This window comes from Rutilus rutilus, assembly GCF_951802725.1.
Source record: "Rutilus rutilus genome assembly, chromosome: 15".
NCBI classification, from domain to species: domain Eukaryota; kingdom Metazoa; phylum Chordata; class Actinopteri; order Cypriniformes; family Leuciscidae; genus Rutilus; species Rutilus rutilus.
In genome coordinates this window covers 16,210,301-16,228,553 of record NC_140220.1, presented here as the reverse complement: position 1 = coordinate 16,228,553, position 18,253 = coordinate 16,210,301, and positions in this window count along the sequence as shown.

The window sequence follows — 18,253 nt, the reverse complement described above, 5'->3', positions numbered from 1 at the left end:
TTGCATTGCACACCAGAACTAACTCATTCCCATGTTCATTAAAGAGGTAACATGTTTTGCTGCATTGCATTGCATTGCACAACCGATCTAACGTTGTGCATTGAAGAATAACATATAGGCTATGCACTTCTTGCATTGCATTGCTTTGCACACCAGAACTAACTCAATCCCATGTTCATTAAAGAGATAAGTTGCAATGCATTGCACAAAAGATCTAACGTTGTGCATTGAAGAATAACATAAAGGCTATTGCATTGCATTGCACACCAGAACTAACTCATTCCCATGTTCATTAAAGAGACAACATATGTGTTGCTGCATTGCATTGCATTGCATTGCACAAACGTTCTAACGTTGTGCATTGAAGAATAACCTATAGGATACGCACTTCTTGCATTGCATTGCATTGCACACCAGAACTAACTCAATCCCATGTTCATTAAAAGAGATAACATATGTCTTGTTGTCTGCATTGCACAAACGTTCTAAAGTTGTTCATTGAAGAATAACATATGCACTTCTTGCATTGCATTGCATAAGCACACCAGAACTATCTCTTTAACCATGTTCATTAAAGAGATAATATACGTGTTGTTGCATTGCATTGCACAAACGATCTAACGTTGTGCATTGTAGAAAAAAATAGGCTATGCACTTCTTGCATTGCATTGCATTGCACACCAGAACTAATTCATGCCCATGATCATTAAAGAGCTAACGAATGTTATTGCATTGCATTGCATTGCACAAACGATCTAACGTTGTGCATTGAAGAATAACAAATAGGCAATGATCTTCTTGCATTGCATTGCATTGCACACCTGAACTAACTCAATCTCATGTTCATTAAAAGAGAAAACATATGTGTTGTTGCATTGCATTGCACAAACGATCTAACGTTGTGCATTGAAGAATAACATAGGCTATGCACTTCTTGCATTGAATTGCATTGCACACCAGAACTAACTCCTTCCCATGTTCATTAAAGAGATAATATACGTGTTGTTGCATTGCATTGCACAAACGATCTAACGTTGTGCATTGAAGAATAACATAGGCTATGCATTTCTTGCATTGCATTGCATTGCACAAACGATCTAACTTTGTTAAAGAGATAACGTTCTAACGTTAACGTTCATTAAAGAGATAACGAATGTTATTGCATTGCATTGCACAAACGATCTAACCCACTGCGCAATGTGACGTCGTAGTGACGTCATTTTCATGTAATTTTTGGACGTCCAAATTTGGTCCATTGAAGGGGTTGTTTTGTAACGCCAGGCGACGTCTTTTTTCGACGTCTTCCGCACGTCTTTTTTCGACGTCTTCCGCACGTCATTTTTCGACGTCTTCCGCACGTCATTTTCCGACGTCCATCCACAAAAGTTTGTTTACAATAAATCGCGCTCAGTGCTCTCAAACAAAACAGCGGCTTCTTACACACACACACACACACACACACACACACACACACACACACACACACACACACAGACACACACACACACACACACACACAGACACACACACACACACAGACCTTGCTTTACCTGGGACTCGAACTCGTGATCATCTGCTCCACGTGCCAACGCTCTACTGTTTGAGCTACAGAGACAGTGAGATAATTTATGATTATCGCGTTTAGGCTAAAAATAGGTTCGGCGCTTGGATCACGAGCATCTTGCAGTACATTTAAAATATTTTAAATATAATATTTTAAATATTTTAAAAATATATTACATTTTAAATATAGCGATTTGGAAACGTGGATGGAGCAGTGAATAGGTTCATTGCACAGCAAAATGACACGACACACTCGCGTTTTGGAAAAGAGCTCTTCATTTGTAAATTAAAAAAATTATAATAATCATGTAAATTTCCTGCACCTGTCATAGACGTCCCAAAAATTACCCAGTTCAGGTCCAATGTTGAACGTAAATATGACGTCCAAGTTGGGTCATGGTTGGACGTCCAAATAGTGGACCTAGTTTGGACGTCGAAAAAATCACCCAGTTCAAAGGTCCAATGTTGAACGTCAATATGACGTCCAAGTTGGGTCATGGTTGGACGTCCAAATAGTGGACCTAGTTTGGACGTCGAAAAAAATCACCCAGTTCAAAGGTCCAATGTTGAACGTAAATATGACGTCCAAGTTGGGTCATGGTTGGACGTCCAAATAGTGGACCTAGTTTGGACGTCGAAAAAAATCACCCAGTTCAAAGGTCCAATGTTGAACGTCAATATGACGTCCAAGTTGGGTCATGGTTGGACGTCCAAATAGTGGACCTAGTTTGGACGTCGAAAAAAATTACCCAGTTCAAAGGTCCAATGTTGAACGTCTATATGACGTCCAAGTTGGGTCATGGTTGGACGTCCAAATAGTGGACCTAGTTTGGACGTCGAATAGATGTCCAGAATTGGTCATGGACCGACGGACCCAATATAGACATGATCTGCACGTCTATCCGACGTCCAATGTTTAGTGGGAACGTTATGCATTGAAGAATAACTTGTAGGCTATGCACTTCTTGCATTGCATTGCATTGCACACCAGAACTAACTCAATCCCATGTTCATTAAAGACATAACATTTGTGTTATTGCATTGCACAAATGATCTGACGTTGTGCATTAAAGAATAACATAAGCCTTTGCACTTCTTTCAAAGCATTGCACACCATTGCACTAACTCATTCCCAAACTCATTGCGCTGTGGTTTGAGGAAATACAATTTGTGCTGTTGCATTTCATTTTACTCACGATCAAACTCCACTGCATAAAATATCAAGCTGTTATAGTTAGATATAATAATACATTATTAATCAACGCTAATTCTTAGATCGTTTGTGTAATGAGTTATATGTTCATAACTCATGTTATCTTTTCATTGCACATGAGGTATGAAGTATTTTATTCTATGCATTGAAATGCAAGAGGTAAATGCTATAATTTCCCTTCAAAGCAAAAATGAATAAGTTAGTTATTCAGTGCAATGCGAAAGCACATATGGTATGTCAAATCAGGCATACAGAGGTCCCTCTTTGACCTACGGAACATATTTTCTGTCCAAAGAGTTCTTACTATACATACAGACTGACGACTTGTGATATTGTATTAGCCAGACAGTAGTCCATTTTTGACCTGCTGCACATATTTCTGACCCAAGAGTAATCGATCTTGAACTTTATATAAATTCTCGATGAATCTTTCTGATGTTACATCAGCCATACAAAAGTCAATTTTTGACCTACTGAACAAATTTCTGGACAAAGAGTCCTTGAACATTAACTTACTAAACATATAAGACTGAGTTCTTGTGATGTTATAGCAGCCAGACTGCAGTCCATATTTGACTGATTGAACATATTTGTGGCAAAAGAGTCCTCAAAAGGTATTCTGTGTACTATTATAAACTTATAGACTCCTTCTGGTGTTAAATCAGCCATATAGAGGTGCATATTTGACCTACTGAACATATACTCGATCTTGAATTTCCCATACTCACAATTTCACATAGACTCCTCTTGATGTATCATAAGCAATTTAGAAGTCCATATCTGACCTATTGAACTTATTTCTGGTCAAAGGGTCCTCAAAGGGTTTCTTATTATGTTAGTTCAGCCATACAGATGTCCCCTTTTGACATACTGAATATATTTATGGCCAAAGATTCCTCGATCTTGGACTTTCTATACATACTCATAGACTCCTTCTAATGCTACATAAGCCATATAGATATCCATATCTGACCTTTTGAACTTATTTCTGATCAAAGGGTCCTCAAAAGTTTTTAAACTATATAAAGTTATTGACTCTTTCTGATGATAAATCAGCTATTCAGAGGTCCCATTTTGACCTACTGAACATATTTCTGGCCAAAGAGTCCTAAAAGTTAAACACTAACTCAATTCAGATTGATATCTTCGGATGTTTTATCATCCTGACAAAAGTCCATATTTGACATACAGAATTTTTTTCTGGCCAAGGAGTACTCGAAACTTGACCTTTCCATATATACTCGTTGACTCTTTCTGATGTTACGTCAGCCATACAGAAGTCCATATTTGACCCAAGGAAGATGTTTCTGGCCAAAGAGTCCTCGATCTTGGGCTTTCTATACATACTCATAGACTCCTTCTGATGCTTCATAAGCCATATAGATGTCCATATCTGACCTTTTGAACTTGTTTCTGGTCAAAATGTCCTCAAAGTTTTTCAAACTATATACAATTATAGACTGCTTCTGATGATAAATCAGCTATACAGAGGTCCCCTTTTGACATACTGACTATATTTATGGCCAAAGAGTCCTCGATCTTGGACTTTCTATACATACTCATAGACTCCTTCTAATGCTACATAAGCCAAATAGATATCCATATCTGACCTTTTGAACTTATTTCTGATCAAAGGGTCCTCAAAAGTTTTTAAACTATATAAAGTTATTGACTCTTTCTGATGATAAATCTGCTATTCAGAGGACCCCTTTTGACCTACTGAACATATTTCTAGCCAAAGAGTCCTAAAAGATTAACACTATACATTCAGATTGAAATCCTCGGATGTTTTATCATCCTGACAAAAGTCCATATTTGACATACTGAATTTTTTTCTGGCCAAGGAGTACTCGAAACTTGACCTTTCCATATATACTCGTTGACTCTTTCTGATGTTACGTCAGCCATACAGAAGTCCATATTTGACCCAAGGAACATGTTTCTGGCCAAAGAGTCCTCGATCTTGGGCTTTCTATACATACTCATAGACTCCTTCTGATGCATCATAAGCCATATAGATGTCCATATCTGACCTTTTGAACTTGTTTCTGGTCAAAGTGTCCTGAAAATGTTTCAAACTATATACAATTATAGACCGGTTCTGATGATAAATCAGCTATACAGAGGTCCCCTTTTGACATACTGACTATATTTATGGCCAAAGAGTCCTCGATCTTGGACTTTCTATACATACTCATAGACTCCTTCTAATGCTACATAAGCCAAATAGATATCCATATCTGACCTTTTGAACTTATTTCTGATCAAAGGGTCCTCAAAAGTTTTTAAACTATATAAAGTTATTGACTCTGTCTGATGATAAATCAGCTATTCAGAGGTCCCATTTTGACCTACTGAACATATTTCTGGCCAAAGAGTCCTAAAAGATTAACACTATACATTCAGATTGAAATCCTCGGATGTTTTATCCTGACAAAAGTGCATATTTGACATACTGAATTTTTTTCTGGCCAAGGAGTACTCGAAACTTGACCTTTCCATATATACTCGTTGACTCTTTCTGATGTTACGTCAGCCATACAGAAGTCCATATTTGACCCAAGGAAGATGTTTCTGGCCAAAGAGTCCTCGATCTTGGGCTTTCTATACATACTCATAGACTCCTTCTGATGCTTCATAAGCCATATAGATGTCCATATCTGACCTTTTGAACTTGTTTCTGGTCAAAATGTCCTCAAAGTTTTTCAAACTATATACAATTATAGACTGCTTCTGATGATAAATCAGCTATACAGAGGTCCCCTTTTGACATACTGACTATATTTATGGCCAAAGAGTCCTCGATCTTGGACTTTCTATACATACTCATAGACTCCTTCTAATGCTACATAAGCCAAATAGATATCCATATCTGACCTTTTGAACTTATTTGTGATCAAAGGGTCCTCAAAAGTTTTTAAACTATATAAAGTTATTGACTCTTTCTGATGATAAATCTGCTATTCAGAGGACCCCTTTTGACCTACTGAACATATTTCTAGCCAAAGAGTCCTAAAAGATTAACACTATACATTCAGATTGAAATCCTCTGATGTTTTATCATCCTGACAAAAGTCCATATTTGATATACTGAATTTTTTTCTGGCCAAGAAGTACTCGAAACTTGACCTTTCCATATATACTCGTTGACTCTTTCTGATGTTACGTCAGCCATACAGAAGTCCATATTTGACCCAAGGAACATGTTTCTGGCCAAAGAGTCCTCGATCTTGGGCTTTCTATACATACTCATAGACTCCTTCTGATGCATCATAAGCCATATAGATGTCCATATCTGACCTTTTGAACTTGTTTCTGGTCAAAGTGTCCTGAAAATGTTTCAAACTATATACAATTATAGACCGGTTCTGATGATAAATCAGCTATACAGAGGTCCCCTTTTGACATACTGACTATATTTATGGCCAAAGAGTCCTCGATCTTGGACTTTCTATACATACTCATAGACTCCTTCTAATGCTACATAAGCCAAATAGATATCCATATCTGACCTTTTGAACTTATTTCTGATCAAAGGGTCCTCAAAAGTTTTTAAACTATATAAAGTTATTGACTCTGTCTGATGATAAATCAGCTATTCAGAGGTCCCCTTTTGACCTACTGAACATATTTCTGGCCAAAGAGTCCTAAAAGATTAACACTATACATTCAGATTGAAATCCTCGGATGTTTTATCCTGACAAAAGTCCATATTTGACATACTGAATTTTTTTCTGGCCAAGGAGTACTTGAAACTTGACCTTTCCATATATACTCGTTGACTCTTTCTAATGTTACGTCAGCCATACAGAAGTCCATATTTGACCCAAGGAAGATGTTTCTGGCCAAAGAGTCCTCGATCTTGGACTTTCTATACATACTCATAGACTCCTTCTAATGCTACATAAGCCAAAATAGATATCCATATCTGACCTTTTGAACTTATTTCTGATCAAAGGGTCCTCAAAAGTTTTTAAACTATATATAGTTATTGACTCTGTCTGATGATAAATCAGCTATTCAGAGGTCCCATTTTGACCTACTGAACATATTTCTGGCCAAAGAGTCCTAAAAGATTAACACTATACATTCAGATTGAAATCCTCGGATGTTTTATCCTGACAAACGTCCATATTTGACATACTGAATTTTTTTCTGGCCCAGGAGTACTCGAAACTTGACCTGTCCATATATACTCGTTGACTCTTTCTGATGTTACGTCAGCCATACAGAAGTCCATATTTGACCCAAGGAAGATGTTTCTGGCCAAAGAGTCCTCGATCTTGGGCTTTCTATACATACTCATAGACTCCTTCTGATGCTTCATAAGCGATATAGATGTCCATATCTGACCTTTTGAACTTGTTTCTGGTCAAAATGTCCTCAAAGTTTTTCAAACTATATACAATTATAGACTGCTTCTGATGATAAATCAGCTATACAGAGGTCCCCTTTTGACATACTGACTATATTTATGGCCAAAGAGTCCTCGATCTTGGACTTTCTATACATACTCATAGACTCCTTCTAATGCTACATAAGCCAAATAGATATCCATATCTGACCTTTTGAACTTATTTCTGATCAAAGGGTCCTCAAAAGTTTTTAAACTATATAAAGTTATTGACTCTGTCTGATGATAAATCAGCTATTCAGAGGTCCCCTTTTGACCTACTGAACATATTTCTGGCCAAAGAGTCCTAAAAGATTAACACTATACATTCAGATTGAAATCCTCGGATGTTTTATCCTGACAAAAGTCCATATTTGACATACTGAATTTTTTTCTGGCCAAGGAGTACTCGAAACTTGACCTTTCCATATATACTCGTTGACTCTTTCTGATGTTAAGTCAGCCATACAGAAGTCCATATTTGACCCAAGGAACATGTTTCTGGCCAAAGAGTCCTCGATCTTGGGCTTTCTATACATACTCATAGACTCCTTCTGATGCTACATAAGCCAAATAGATATCCATATCTGACCTTTTGAACTTATTTCTGATCAAAGGGTCCTCAAAAGTTTTTAAACTATATAAAGTTATTGACTCTTTCTGATGATAAATCTGCTATTCAGAGGACCCCTTTTGACCTACTGAACATATTTCTGGCCAAAGAGTCCTAAAAGATTAACACTATACATTCAGATTGAAATCCTCGGATGTTTTATCATCCTGACAAAAGTCCATATTTGACATACTGAATTTTTTTCTGGCCAAGGAGTACTCGAAACTTGACCTTTCCATATATACTCGTTGACTCTTTCTGATGTTACGTCAGCCATACAGAAGTCCATATTTGACCCAAGGAACATGTTTCTGGCCAAAGAGTCCTCGATCTTGGGCTTTCTATACATACTCATAGACTCCTTCTGATGCTTCATAAGCCATATAGATGTCCATATCTGACCTTTTCAACTTATTTTTGGTCAAAGTGTCCTAAAAAATTTTCAACCTATATAAAATTATAGACTGCTTCTGATGATAAATCAGCTATACAGAGGTCCCCTTTTTACATACTGAATACATTTATGGCCAAAGAGTCCTCGATCTTGGACTTTCTATACATACTCATAGACTCCTTCTAATGCTACATAAGCCATATAGATATCCATATCTGACCTTTTGAACTTACTTCTGATCAAAGGGTCCTCAAAAGTTTTTAAACTATATAAAGTTATTGACTCTTTCTGATGATAAATCAGCTATTCAGAGGTCCCATTTTGACCTACTGAATATATTTCTGGCCAAAGAGTCCTAAAAGTTTAACACTATACATTCAGACTGATATCTTCGTATGTTTTATTATCCTGACAAAAGTCCATATTTGACATACTGAATTTTTTTCTGGCCAAGGAGTACTCAAAACTTGACCTTTCCATATATACTCGTTGACTCTTTCTGATGTTACGTCAGCTATACAGAAGTCCATATTTTACCCAAGGAACATATTTCTGGTAAAAGAGTCCTCGATTTTGGGCTTTCTATACATACTCATAGACTCCTTCTAATGCTACATAAGCCATATAGATATCCCTATCTGACCTTTTGAACTTATTTCTGATCAAAGGGTCCTCAAAAGTTTTTAAACTATATAAAGTTATTGACTCTTTCTGATGATAAATCTGCTATTCAGAGGACCCCTTTTGACCTACTGAACATATTTCTGGCCAAAGAGTCCTAAAAGATTAACACTATACATTCAGATTGAAATCCTCGGATGTTTTATCATCCTGACAAAAGTCCATATTTGACATACTGAATTTTTTTCTGGCCAAGGAGTACTCGAAACTTGACCTTTCCATATATACTCGTTGACTCTTTCTGATGTTACGTCAGCCATACAGAAGTCCATATTTGACCCAAGGAACATGTTTCTGGCCAAAGAGTCATCGATCTTGGGTTTTCTATACATACTCATAGAGTCCTTCTGATGCATCATAAGCCATATAGATGTCCATATCCGACCTTTTGAACTTGTTTCTGGTCAAAGTGTCCTCAAAATGTTTCAAACTATATACAATTATAGACCACTTCTGATGATAAATCAGCTATACAGAGGTCCCCTTTTGACATACTGACTATATTTATGGCCAAAGAGTCCTCGATCTTGGGCTTTCTATACATACTCATAGACTCCTTCTGATGTATCATAAGCCATATAGATGTCCATATCTGACCTTTTGAACTTGTTTCTGGTCAAAATGTCCTCAAAGTTTTTCAAACTATATACAATTATAGACTGCTTCTGATGATAAATCAGCTATACAGAGGTCCCCTTTTGACATACTGACTATATTTATGTCCAAAGAGTCCTCGATCTTGTACTGTCTATACATACTCATAGACTCCTTCTAATGCTACATAAGCCAAATAGATATCCATATCTGACCTTTTGAACTTATTTCTGATCAAAGGGTCCTCAAAAGTTTTTAAACTATATAAAGTTATTGACTCTTTCTGATGATAAATCTGCTATTCAGAGGTCCCCTTTTGACCTACTGAACATATTTCTAGCCAAAGAGTCCTAAAAGATTAACACTATACATTCAGATTGAAATCCTCGGATGTTTTATCATCCTGACAAAAGTCCATATTTGACATACTGAATTTTTTTCTGGCCAAGGAGTACTCGAAACTTGACCTTTCCATATATACTCGTTGACTCTTTCTGATGTTACGTCAGCCATACAGAAGTCCATATTTGACCCAAGGAAGATGTTTCTGGCCAAAGAGTCCTCGATCTTGGGCTTTCTATACATACTCATAGACTCCTTCTGATGCTTCATAAGCCATATAGATGTCCATATCTGACCTTTTCAACTTATTTTTGGTCAAAGTGTCCTAAAAAATTTTCAACCTATATAAAATTATAGACTGCTTCTGATGATAAATCAGCTATACAGAGGTCCCCTTTTTACATACTGAATACATTTATGGCCAAAGAGTCCTCGATCTTGGACTTTCTATACATACTCATAGACTCCTTCTAATGCTACATAAGCCATATAGATATCCATATCTGACCTTTTGAACTTACTTCTGATCAAAGGGTCCTCAAAAGTTTTTAAACTATATAAAGTTATTGACTCTTTCTGATGATAAATCAGCTATTCAGAGGTCCCATTTTGACCTACTGAATATATTTCTGGCCAAAGAGTCCTAAAAGTTTAACACTATACATTCAGACTGATATCTTCGTATGTTTTATTATCCTGACAAAAGTCCATATTTGACATACTGAATTTTTTTCTGGCCAAGGAGTACTCAAAACTTGACCTTTCCATATATACTCGTTGACTCTTTCTGATGTTACGTCAGCTATACAGAAGTCCATATTTGACCCAAGGAACATATTTCTGGTAAAAGAGTCCTCGATTTTGGGCTTTCTATACATACTCATAGACTCCTTCTAATGCTACATAAGCCATATAGATATCCATATCTGACCTTTTGAACTTATTTCTGATCAAAGGGTCCTCAAAAGTTTTTAAACTATATAAAGTTATTGACTCTTTCTGATGATAAATCTGCTATTCAGAGGACCCCTTTTGACCTACTGAACATATTTCTGGCCAAAGAGTCCTAAAAGATTAACACTATACATTCAGATTGAAATCCTCGGATGTTTTATCATCCTGACAAAAGTCCATATTTGACATACTGAATTTTTTTCTGGCCAAGGAGTACTCGAAACTTGACCTTTCCATATATACTCGTTGACTCTTTCTGATGTTACGTCAGCCATACAAAAGTCCATATTTGACCCAAGGAACATGTTTCTGGCCAAAGAGTCATCGATCTTGGGTTTTCTATACATACTCATAGACTCCTTCTGATGCTTCATAAGCCATATAGATGTCCATATCTGACCTTTTCAACTTATTTTTGGTCAAAGTGTCCTAAAAAATTTTCAACCTATATAAAATTATAGACTGCTTCTGATGATAAATCAGCTATACAGAGGTCCCCTTTTTACATACTGAATACATTTATGGCCAAAGAGTCCTCGATCTTGGACTTTCTATACATACTCATAGACTCCTTCTAATGCTACATAAGCCATATAGATATCCATATCTGACCTTTTGAACTTACTTCTGATCAAAGGGTCCTCAAAAGTTTTTAAACTATATAAAGTTATTGACTCTTTCTGATGATAAATCAGCTATTCAGAGGTCCCATTTTGACCTACTGAATATATTTCTGGCCAAAGAGTCCTAAAAGTTTAACACTATACATTCAGACTGATATCTTCGTATGTTTTATTATCCTGACAAAAGTCCATATTTGACATACTGAATTTTTTTCTGGCCAAGGAGTACTCGAAACTTGACCTTTCCATATATACTCGTTGACTCTTTCTGATGTTACGTCAGCCATACAAAAGTCCATATTTGACCCAAGGAACATGTTTCTGGCCAAAGAGTCATCGATCTTGGGTTTTCTATACATACTCATAGACTCCTTCTGATGCTTCATAAGCCATATAGATGTCCATATCTGACCTTTTCAACTTATTTTTGGTCAAAGTGTCCTAAAAAATTTTCAACCTATATAAAATTATAGACTGCTTCTGATGATAAATCAGCTATACAGAGGTCCCCTTTTTACATACTGAATACATTTATGGCCAAAGAGTCCTCGATCTTGGACTTTCTATACATACTCATAGACTCCTTCTAATGCTACATAAGCCATATAGATATCCATATCTGACCTTTTGAACTTACTTCTGATCAAAGGGTCCTCAAAAGTTTTTAAACTATATAAAGTTATTGACTCTTTCTGATGATAAATCAGCTATTCAGAGGTCCCATTTTGACCTACTGAATATATTTCTGGCCAAAGAGTCCTAAAAGTTTAACACTATACATTCAGACTGATATCTTCGTATGTTTTATTATCCTGACAAAAGTCCATATTTGACATACTGAATTTTTTTCTGGCCAAGGAGTACTCAAAACTTGACCTTTCCATATATACTCGTTGACTCTTTCTGATGTTACGTCAGCTATACAGAAGTCCATATTTTACCCAAGGAACATATTTCTGGTAAAAGAGTCCTCGATTTTGGGCTTTCTATACATACTCATAGACTCCTTCTAATGCTACATAAGCCATATAGATATCCCTATCTGACCTTTTGAACTTATTTCTGATCAAAGGGTCCTCAAAAGTTTTTAAACTATATAAAGTTATTGACTCTTTCTGATGATAAATCTGCTATTCAGAGGACCCCTTTTGACCTACTGAACATATTTCTGGCCAAAGAGTCCTAAAAGATTAACACTATACATTCAGATTGAAATCCTCGGATGTTTTATCATCCTGACAAAAGTCCATATTTGACATACTGAATTTTTTTCTGGCCAAGGAGTACTCGAAACTTGACCTTTCCATATATACTCGTTGACTCTTTCTGATGTTACGTCAGCCATACAGAAGTCCATATTTGACCCAAGGAACATGTTTCTGGCCAAAGAGTCATCGATCTTGGGTTTTCTATACATACTCATAGAGTCCTTCTGATGCATCATAAGCCATATAGATGTCCATATCCGACCTTTTGAACTTGTTTCTGGTCAAAGTGTCCTCAAAATGTTTCAAACTATATACAATTATAGACCACTTCTGATGATAAATCAGCTATACAGAGGTCCCCTTTTGACATACTGACTATATTTATGGCCAAAGAGTCCTCGATCTTGGGCTTTCTATACATACTCATAGACTCCTTCTGATGTATCATAAGCCATATAGATGTCCATATCTGACCTTTTGAACTTGTTTCTGGTCAAAATGTCCTCAAAGTTTTTCAAACTATATACAATTATAGACTGCTTCTGATGATAAATCAGCTATACAGAGGTCCCCTTTTGACATACTGACTATATTTATGTCCAAAGAGTCCTCGATCTTGTACTGTCTATACATACTCATAGACTCCTTCTAATGCTACATAAGCCAAATAGATATCCATATCTGACCTTTTGAACTTATTTCTGATCAAAGGGTCCTCAAAAGTTTTTAAACTATATAAAGTTATTGACTCTTTCTGATGATAAATCTGCTATTCAGAGGTCCCCTTTTGACCTACTGAACATATTTCTAGCCAAAGAGTCCTAAAAGATTAACACTATACATTCAGATTGAAATCCTCGGATGTTTTATCATCCTGACAAAAGTCCATATTTGACATACTGAATTTTTTTCTGGCCAAGGAGTACTCGAAACTTGACCTTTCCATATATACTCGTTGACTCTTTCTGATGTTACGTCAGCCATACAGAAGTCCATATTTGACCCAAGGAAGATGTTTCTGGCCAAAGAGTCCTCGATCTTGGGCTTTCTATACATACTCATAGACTCCTTCTGATGCTTCATAAGCCATATAGATGTCCATATCTGACCTTTTCAACTTATTTTTGGTCAAAGTGTCCTAAAAAATTTTCAACCTATATAAAATTATAGACTGCTTCTGATGATAAATCAGCTATACAGAGGTCCCCTTTTTACATACTGAATACATTTATGGCCAAAGAGTCCTCGATCTTGGACTTTCTATACATACTCATAGACTCCTTCTAATGCTACATAAGCCATATAGATATCCATATCTGACCTTTTGAACTTACTTCTGATCAAAGGGTCCTCAAAAGTTTTTAAACTATATAAAGTTATTGACTCTTTCTGATGATAAATCAGCTATTCAGAGGTCCCATTTTGACCTACTGAATATATTTCTGGCCAAAGAGTCCTAAAAGTTTAACACTATACATTCAGACTGATATCTTCGTATGTTTTATTATCCTGACAAAAGTCCATATTTGACATACTGAATTTTTTTCTGGCCAAGGAGTACTCAAAACTTGACCTTTCCATATATACTCGTTGACTCTTTCTGATGTTACGTCAGCTATACAGAAGTCCATATTTGACCCAAGGAACATATTTCTGGTAAAAGAGTCCTCGATTTTGGGCTTTCTATACATACTCATAGACTCCTTCTAATGCTACATAAGCCATATAGATATCCATATCTGACCTTTTGAACTTATTTCTGATCAAAGGGTCCTCAAAAGTTTTTAAACTATATAAAGTTATTGACTCTTTCTGATGATAAATCTGCTATTCAGAGGACCCCTTTTGACCTACTGAACATATTTCTGGCCAAAGAGTCCTAAAAGATTAACACTATACATTCAGATTGAAATCCTCGGATGTTTTATCATCTTGACAAAAGTCCATATTTGACATACTGAATTTTTTTCTGGCCAAGGAGTACTCGAAACTTGACCTTTCCATATATACTCGTTGACTCTTTCTGATGTTACGTCAGCCATACAAAAGTCCATATTTGACCCAAGGAACATGTTTCTGGCCAAAGAGTCATCGATCTTGGGTTTTCTATACATACTCATAGACTCCTTCTGATGCTTCATAAGCCATATAGATGTCCATATCTGACCTTTTCAACTTATTTTTGGTCAAAGTGTCCTAAAAAATTTTCAACCTATATAAAATTATAGACTGCTTCTGATGATAAATCAGCTATACAGAGGTCCCCTTTTTACATACTGAATACATTTATGGCCAAAGAGTCCTCGATCTTGGACTTTCTATACATACTCATAGACTCCTTCTAATGCTACATAAGCCAAAATAGATATCCATATCTGACCTTTTGAACTTATTTCTGATCAAAGGGTCCTCAAAAGTTTTTAAACTATATATAGTTATTGACTCTGTCTGATGATAAATCAGCTATTCAGAGGTCCCATTTTGACCTACTGAACATATTTCTGGCCAAAGAGTCCTAAAAGATTAACACTATACATTCAGATTGAAATCCTCGGATGTTTTATCCTGACAAAAGTCCATATTTGACATACTGAATTTTTTTCTGGCCAAGGAGTACTCGAAACTTGACCTTTCCATATATACTCGTTGACTCTTTCTGATGTTACGTCAGCCATACAGAAGTCCATATTTGACCCAAGGAACATGTTTCTGGCCAAAGAGTCCTCGATCTTGGGCTTTCTATACATACTCATAGACTCCTTCTGATGCTTCATAAGCCATATAGATGTCCATATCTGACCTTTTCAACTTATTTTTGGTCAAAGTGTCCTAAAAAATTTTCAACCTATATAAAATTATAGACTGCTTCTGATGATAAATCAGCTATACAGAGGTCCCCTTTTTACATACTGAATACATTTATGGCCAAAGAGTCCTCGATCTTGGACTTTCTATACATACTCATAGACTCCTTCTAATGCTACATAAGCCATATAGATATCCATATCTGACCTTTTGAACTTACTTCTGATCAAAGGGTCCTCAAAGGTTTTTAAACTATATAAAGTTATTGACTCTTTCTGATGATAAATCAGCTATTCAGAGGTCCCATTTTGACCTACTGAATATATTTCTGGCCAAAGAGTCCTAAAAGTTTAACACTATACATTCAGACTGATATCTTCGTATGTTTTATTATCCTGACAAAAGTCCATATTTGACATACTTAATTTTTTTCTGGCCAAGGAGTACTCAAAACTTGACCTTTCCATATATACTCGTTGACTCTTTCTGATGTTACGTCAGCTATACAGAAGTCCATATTTGACCCAAGGAACATATTTCTGGTAAAAGAGTCCTCGATTTTGGGCTTTCTATACATACTCATAGACTCCTTCTAATGCTACATAAGCCATATAGATATCCATATCTGACCTTTTGAACTTATTTCTGATCAAAGGGTCCTCAAAAGTTTTTAAACTATATAAAGTTATTGACTCTTTCTGATGATAAATCTGCTATTCAGAGGACCCCTTTTGACCTACTGAACATATTTCTGGCCAAAGAGTCCTAAAAGATTAACACTATACATTCAGATTGAAATCCTCGGATGTTTTATCATCCTGACAAAAGTCCATATTTGACATACTGAATTTTTTTCTGGCCAAGGAGTACTCGAAACTTGACCTTTCCATATATACTCGTTGACTCTTTCTGATGTTACGTCAGCCATACAGAAGTCCATATTTGACCCAAGGAACATGTTTCTGGCCAAAGAGTCATCGATCTTGGGTTTTCTATACATACTCATAGACTCCTTCTGATGCTTCATAAGCCATATAGATGTCCATATCTGACCTTTTCAACTTATTTTTGGTCAAAGTGTCCTAAAAAAATTTCAACCTATATAAAATTATAGACTGCTTCTGATGATAAATCAGCTATACAGAGGTCCCCTTTTTACATACTGAATACATTTATGGCCAAAGAGTCCTCGATCTTGGACTTTCTATACATACTCATAGACTCCTTCTAATGCTACATAAGCCATATAGATATCCATATCTGACCTTTTGAACTTATTTCTGATCAAAGGGTCCTCAAAAGTTTTTAAACTATATAAAGTTATTGACTCTTTCTGATGATAAATCAGCTATTCAGAGGTCCCATTTTGACCTACTGAATATATTTCTGTAGCCTGGCTCCGCCCTCCTACGTACTTCCGCTCAATTTCATTTTCCTTCAGTACTACGTCTGGGACTGCTGTATATTCTTAGGTTTCCAGAACCAAATTTTTTGTAGGACCAATCAGCGAATAGAGGGAGTGGCTGAGAACGATGACGTTGATGTGATCACACACATGACTAGCGTCGGCCAATAGTGAGCCTACGTGTGACGTACAACACATAGACGCACTGCTTTATCAAGACTCGAGGAACAGAGAGAAGGAAATGAATAGTGGAATAAAGTCGTTTTTTTTTTTTTTTTCGCACAAAAAGTATTCTCGTCGCATTATAAACTTTATAAAAGACAGACATCTTATTCTAAACATAATCCTCTGATCATTCGGACGACCACACGTTAGCGATTGGTTATGGCAGATCCTGAGTGACTCTGGGCAGATCCAATAGTTTTGAACTTTAACAGAGAACCCGCCTTCAAGGAAGTAAACGTTTCTCAATGGAGCGAGGCCAGACTCTCTGTACAAATGAAATGTACGAGAGTCTGGTAGAACCAGGCTAATATTTCTGGCCAAAGAGTCCTAAAAGTTTAACACTATACATTCAGACTGATATCTTCGTATGTTTTATTATCCTGACAAAAGTCCATATTTGACATACTGAATTTTTTTCTGGCCAAGGAGTACTCAAAACTTGACCTTTCCATATATACTCGTTGACTCTTTCTGATGTTACGTCAGCTATACAGAAGTCCATATTTGACCCAAGGAACATATTTCTGGTAAAAGAGTCCTCGATTTTGGGCTTTCTATACATACTCATAGACTCCTTCTAATGCTACATAAGCCATATAGATATCCATATCTGACCTTTTGAACTTATTTCTGATCAAAGGGTCCTCAAAAGTTTTTAAACTATATAAAGTTATTGACTCTTTCTGATGATAAATCTGCTATTCAGAGGACCCCTTTTGACCTACTGAACATATTTCTGGCCAAAGAGTCCTAAAAGTTTAACACTATACATTCAGATTGAAATCCTCGGATGTTTTATCATCCTGACAAAAGTCCATATTTGACATACTGAATTTTTTTCTGGCCAAGGAGTACTCGAAACTTGACCTTTCCATATATACTCGTTGACTCTTTCTGATGTTACGTCAGCCATACAGAAGTCCATATTTGACCCAAGGAACATGTTTCTGGCCAAAGAGTCATCGATCTTTGGTTTTCTATACATACTCATAGACTCCTTCTGATGCATCATAAGCCATAAAGATGTCCATATCCGACCTTTTGAACTTGTTTCTGGTCAAAGTGTCCTCAAAATGTTTCAAACTATATACAATTATAGACCACTTCTGATGATAAATCAGCTATACAGAGGTCCCCTTTTGACATACTGACTATATTTATGGTCAAAGAGTCCTCGATCTTGGGCTTTCTATACATACTCATAGACTCCTTCTGATGCATCATAAGCCATATAGATGTC